The sequence below is a fragment of the Frankliniella occidentalis genome, unplaced genomic scaffold (assembly GCF_000697945.3).
Source record: "Frankliniella occidentalis isolate FOCC.00 unplaced genomic scaffold, Focc_3.1 Scaffold86, whole genome shotgun sequence".
In the NCBI taxonomy this organism is placed as follows: Eukaryota; Metazoa; Arthropoda; class Insecta; order Thysanoptera; family Thripidae; genus Frankliniella; species Frankliniella occidentalis.
This window is the reverse complement of record NW_026267215.1, coordinates 986796-993384: the sequence shown is the minus strand read 5'-3', so window position 1 is coordinate 993384 and position 6589 is coordinate 986796.

Genomic DNA, 6589 nt, shown 5'->3' with positions numbered 1-6589 from the left:
CGGCATCCTGCCGCACGCGGGGAAGAAAGCGAGAAAGAAGAGGAGCTGGCGGAAGTTACTTCAACAATCACATTGCATTGTTACCCAGTGCTTGTGTCGCTGCCGATCGCTGCCGCGCTTTTCAAAGAAAATTGCGCGCAAGCCGCGATTGGCGGCGGCGGGCATATCACCCTCCTTGGCGTCGACGGCGATGCACGGTCTGGCGCACGCCGTAAGGGACCGCGGCGCGGCGAGGCGAGGCGCCTGGCGTCGGGCTTCTGTCGCTGATTTACACTCGGAGCGGGGAGAAGGGGGAGGGAGGGCGTCCGAAAAAGCAGGAACGTGTTACAGCCGTGTGGTGAGCAGGGCGGGAGGGCGCGACGCGAACCCTCCACGCGTCCCCTTGCGGCTTTTCGGACGCGCCTCCTCTGGAGCCTCTGGCTGCAGCCTATGGGCCGGAGCCGAGCACCACTTCATTATGACAGATTGAGTCCCGACTCCCGGCCGCGCCGCGGGCCGCGCAGGGCGGACGATAGCGAGGCTAAGCATGGCCCAGAATACGTTGCGACCACATTTTGGTTTCAAGAATGCAAAATTATGTCAGGGGAAACCACTCAGCTGAGTAAAGATTTTTGTTCGGTGTGTTTTAAAAATAGTAGTTCAGATTTACCAGGAGCCAAAACTTAGCTGGAAAGAAAAGTAAAGCATAATGTGACGAGTGATGCTAACCAGAAGGTGGGAGTGGTGGGGACCCCACCCCCGACCCGACCGCTCCGCGACTTTCTAGGAGACGATGTGACCCGGTGATGTGAGGAGCGCCTCGCCTCAAGTCACCTATTTTTCCAGCCAATTCCGTCGGCAGCGCGGCAAGCAAGCCAAGAAGTAGCTGCAGCGCGGTCGGCCCGCCGGCTGCTTGTCAAAGAGAAAGGGGTGGGTCGGCGGTGGGGGAGGGAGGGGGTCGAATTAGGAGGAAGTGGCCAAACACATTCCCGGAACACACGTTTACCGCTTTGTTTCTGCGTGACGACGCGTGACCGCGCACAGCAGCAGGTTGTGGCGCGCACGCACCCGTGTGGACGAGAGCGTTACTTCCTGTACAATTCATAACGAAAGCATTGGTGAGCATCAGGACGACTATTTTGGAACGATGTGGTGGTTTACTTCGACAAACCAATTTCATCGCCACTTGGAAAAGGGCTAAGCAGCGAGCACATCGGTGGCTATTTGAATGCCCCAGTACCCCTTATGCACCCAGATTTCCTACGCCCCCCCCCCCAACTCGCTGCATAACATCATCATAATTCTCCACCGTACGCGGAATTAGTTGTCCCCGGGGAGCCAACATTAGACGAACATTTTTCATGTCCGGAAATAAAGAAGTTAGAGTTAGCAGGTAACCGCTTATTCGCATTAACCATGGCTGCCACTAATCGAACGATGCAACTCCGCGGGTGACCCCATAACGTACAATTTAACGGCCGTGGCACTGAGAAAGTACCTGCAGGGCGATATGAGCCCTCGCGCGGTGTCAGTGATCCTGTTCGACTCAGGAAAAGTTTCTTATTTGTGTAGGTCGGAATGAAACCATTCATCTTTATCGTACCAAAACGCCCGACCGCCTCGGGCAAGCAAACACGATTGGAGTCCCAAAACCCATCCACAAATCTCGCCTAGGCTACGCGGGGAGCGCACTGGCTGGAGGCGTGGACCCGGTGCGCGGGTGTCTATGTGGGGCGCAAGGCGGCGGCAGGCAGCCTCTTCATTCAGAGCTGGAGCATCCACCACGCGTTGTGGAGAAATAAGCAATCGTCGTGAATTTGTGTGTTGGTTCAACATCTTTAACCTAGCCGCCTACGGTGCCCCTCACATCAGGTATGTGATACAGGCTTGGGCCGCCCGCGTGGGCTCAGCGCGAGCTCAGCGGGGTGGGCAACGGTGCATCTAGGCTCGCGGCGGTCAACTGTACTTAATTTTTATCGGGTTTTTAGTTTTTTGGGACATTAACGACAAAAGAGAAACGGGTGCGCACGAGATCTAGCAGGTATGTAGTTGGCAAGAAGGTTGTAGGGGGAAAAGCAGTAGTAGTAAGACCAAATCGGTTTGTATTGGCAAAGGGAGCCAGCTGGTGTGCGTAGAGATAACCTGGCGCTGATAATAATTTTCGGAATTTATGGGGCAAGCAGCGCTTCTCTCTCGTTCTGCTGCGCGACACGCTTCCGGCCCCCGACCATTTGTCAGCCGGCCGGGGGGGAATTCCCATTACCCGATCTGATTCGTCGCCATATTTCTTTAGCTCGTCCCGAGTGTATATTAACCGCCCGGTGACTTTTAATGAACGGCGCGACCGATTAACATACTGACCGCTGCTGCACGGGACGTAATGTCTGTTTTACTTACAATCACGGCGCTGCTGTGAAGGTTCCGGCCCCATAGATCCTCGCCGGGCCCACCAGGAGGACCCGCCGGGCCCCGACAGGCCCACCCGAGCGCCCCGCGGCAAAACCAATCAGAATACGGACGCGCGACCAATTACGGCGCGCGCTGATTGGCTAGTTAACACCGCGGCGAGAGGTGACGCGGGGAGGCTATGACCCCCAGCGGGGCGGGGCGGGGCGGGGCAGCCTCTACGTGGGAAAGAGCGCCGCGCGCCCTGCTCGCCGCGCTCGGTCACTGCTTCGAGGAAGCTCCGGGGCAGCTCCGCCGTGCCGGGTCAGAAGTGGCCGTGATGAGGAGGGTCATTGTGAATTCCAAATCATCACGGATCGAGCAGAGCGGAGCAAAGCAGCTGCCATAAGGGCTTCATGACTTTCGCGCCGCACATTATAATACGGTCGTGTTCTCCGGGTTGACGAGACTAAGAGCTCGGCGGAGCTGCGGGGCGGCGCATTTCTCTCTGAAATGAGCGTCATCTCAAACGGCGCCCTTGGTGGTGGCGAGGCGGCGGGGGAATCCGTGTCCAGCGGGGGCCGGGGAGGGGCGGGGAGGGAGGAATGCGCGCCGGCCGGACCAGGACCAGCGGCATTAATTACAACGGGCTGGGCACGTGCTGCCGGATGGAAATGCGTGCCCGCTACGCCCCGCCACGCCCCGCCACGCCCCGCCACGCCCCGCCACGCCCCGCCACGCCCCGCCACGCCCCGCCACGCCCCGCCACGCCCCTGACCTGACTGGCCGTGCCGCCGGCCGCCGATCTTTCGCGGCCCTCACGCCTCACGCCCTCGCCTGCTCGACCCACAACTTTAACTTCCACTGACAAGTGTGTGTTGTAAAGTGGCATCCCGTGAAAAGCTGCCTGGTGAGAGGTTGGTTGCTGATAGAAGAGTCAGTGAGCGACAGCAGAGCGAGGCGAGAGGTGGAAAGAGCAAAGAGACCTAAACAACTGATCATTTAGGCAGTTTGTATTTCAATGAATAGGTGCGGCTCTATGCCAAGCTCTACGCAGCTATTGTTTTAACGTCATGTAAGAAAGTTTACAGTTACTTCACCACACCCAGAAAACCGTTTCTTTGAATTAAAGAAATTTTATTTTATTCAACGAAAATTTCGTGCCAGAAACCAAAGAAATCTTTTTCGTTCATATAACGAAAAAAATTCTTACACTCAACGAAATTTTTGTCAGATTCCCGTGAAACCGTTGTCATATGTGGCACATGTGAGTCCCAGGTATGTTTCATACATATTCACCATACGAAACATATGATACTTGTATGTCGCCTGCACTTGCCATACGTTTTGGTAACACACATGTGTCAGACGTTCACATGTTTCATATATAGTTCTTGGTGACATGTATGGCTGACTATTACATACATGCGTCGCCGATGGATTTCCGGCACATGGCATAGGGCTCATGTAGGGAACACCCGTTTCGTAGTTATGTACATATATGCATCATGAGTCAACACACCAATCCCATGTATGGTAGAAATGTCGTAACAAGTGGCAGATGTGTGATAATGAACACTTAGCGAAATAAGTTGGCGAATTATATGTGATTCAACCGTGAAAACGTTAGCATGTGTAGGGCATATATGTTTCTTAGTGATGACGGTAGAACAGGCAAAAACATACATTGTAATTTGATACCATGTGTGTCTCATACATGTACCATATATAGTGTACGTATGTAGCTTAAGACCGTACATCTGCGCAAACCGAACAGGCGCGGTCTAGTGGTCAGCACACTGGGTTCGCAATCCAAAGGACGTGGGTTCGAATCTCCACAACATCGTCGGTTTCAAAGTAAGTTTAGAGTTAAAACTGTTTCCAAGTGTTAATGTATATGTTCTAAAACTTGATAAATACCACATTGTCCCATAAAAAAATCAATTTTTGGCGGCAAAGGGGGTGAGGGGTGAAAAACTTCCCCAATTTACAATTTTCATTCATATGGATAACATATATGGAACTCGCACGGCACATGTATTACACATACATGTTACTCGTATGGGACATACAAGACCAAAACGTATGGTGACTTACATGTCTGTCACACATGGTACATACACTTGGAAAGTTTCACGGGTTGAACAAATTTTCGTTGAGATAAAGAAATTTTTCTTCAAATCAACGAAAATATCGTCAGTTCGTGATTTCGTTAAGTCAAAGAAACGGTTTTCTGGGTGCAGAAATGCTTACGTATTTCTCATGATTTTGTTTGGTCAGTACCTTATTAAATATTATGAGATATTTTTACCCCAGAACGTCTTGCGTAACAGGCTTTGTGATGTACGAAGCACTGGTACGCTGCTCCCGAAATATAACAAAAATAGCTGAATCAGCAAATCTCAGATATTGTGTGCCGAATCATATGTTCTAGTGCTCTGGCGAGTTACAATTTTCTCTTCACTCGAATTGAGGAGACGTAGCAGGAGCGTGGCGATTGACACCAATTCTCATGTGTTCGTTATTCGCGGTGCTATATCGTTCCGCGGTGGACGGGCCGGCGGGGTCCATTAGCCGCATGATCACTGCCATGTGGGGCTGTTGATGAGGTCGTCTCACCGGCCGCACCCCACCCCGCCCCACTAGACATTAGCATGCTTGTTAAGCAGCTCTACCCTTCCCCTGCGGGCCGGCGTTCCCCGGAGGCCTGCCGGGCCCCGGCCTGCGCGCCCTCAGTGCGCCCTTCCTCGTCCTCCAGGACTGCACCCCGTTGAGGGCAACTTCCTTCCTTCAGCGCTGATTATGCCAGCCGTGTCACAATTGGGCTTCCTCATGCAAAATGTGAGCGAAGTTAACTAACCTCAAAAACTGCACTAAAATACACAATCATCACTGGAAATAAAGGAGGAGAGAGGTCCTGTCTGAGGAACACGGTTCCGCGAGAGACGTTCAGGGACGGGAGTACTCATTTGACGGTGCAAGCTCTCTGAGAATGAGAAAAGTCCGTCCCGCAAAGAGAAAACGTATTTTCTGCCAATGGAAAAACAGAAGGACAGTGTCGCTTATGCATGAAAAATATCGCTTACAGTACAGTTACAACGGAAAGACAAATGAAAATCCGCCAGTGTTTCGTTGTGATGTATGTTTCGTGGAGAACGTACAAACGCTGCCCAAAGTCGTTGCAAGACTATGCTGAGGTAGGTCAGGCTGTCTGAGGAGCTGTAGTTGAACACTGCGCGCTGCACTCGTATTGTCTCCCTGGACAAGAATAAAGAGAAATCATGTCGCGCGAAAGCATTTTCACAGCTCATGAACATCGGTGGCGGAGGCGGCGACTTCATCGGAAAAGCCACAACGCGGAAAAGGCCCGGGCGGCCCAGGACGGCCCCGGGCTGTCGGCTTCCCAACCCTTTTAACTCCCCCGCAGCCTGACTAATTTTCGCGTCATCCAGAGCAGAAACAAACTCGGAAACAAAAGGCGCCCCAGATTGGAGGGGGAGGCCTGACCGGCCGGGCGCCCTTCCGCGCCCTCCCGCGCCCTCCCGCGCCCCTGCCGGCGCTAATGCGACTCTCATTGCTGGTATCACTTTTGAAACCCGCCCACCCTATCATGGGAGACGCACTCAATTAAAAAAAAGGGATCGCACCGAGTATAAAAGAGCACTTCCTTACAAGATTCTTTTCAATTTTAATTGTGTTTTTTTGGGCCCTAAACCGCTGCAGACAATTTGCCTCAAGACGCCTCTTGTCTCGACACGACGAGCCCGCTGCTCCCCTGCTGGCGTGGTGGCCGCTCCCCTCCACCCCTTTTGGCGTAATGAATTTTAATGAGAGTGGTGATGGGCTTAACCCTTTGGCGCCTCTGCCTTCTCTTCTCCACATTGTTCGGAGTCCAGATCTGTGGTGAATCTTTATCTGCCCTATCATTTTCAGCTGTACTGTCACCCCTCATCAACAATTATTTGAAAGACATATGCGATTGGCAATCGGTGCCGGGGTTTCCACAGTTTTTACAGCTTGCTGAGCGAATGCTCGCCCCCTGCCTCTAGCGTTATGAGGCGACATGGGATTGCCACCCCTCTGCGGTCACGGCGGACAGGCCGGTCCCGACCGTGTCTAGTGTTTCGTATTAGAATGTCATCCTAATCCTCTTCCCAGGCCTCTTGCATGCAAGGTAATAGGATGATTGCCAAATGGGGGGAAGGGGGAGGGGAAGAGTCGCTGG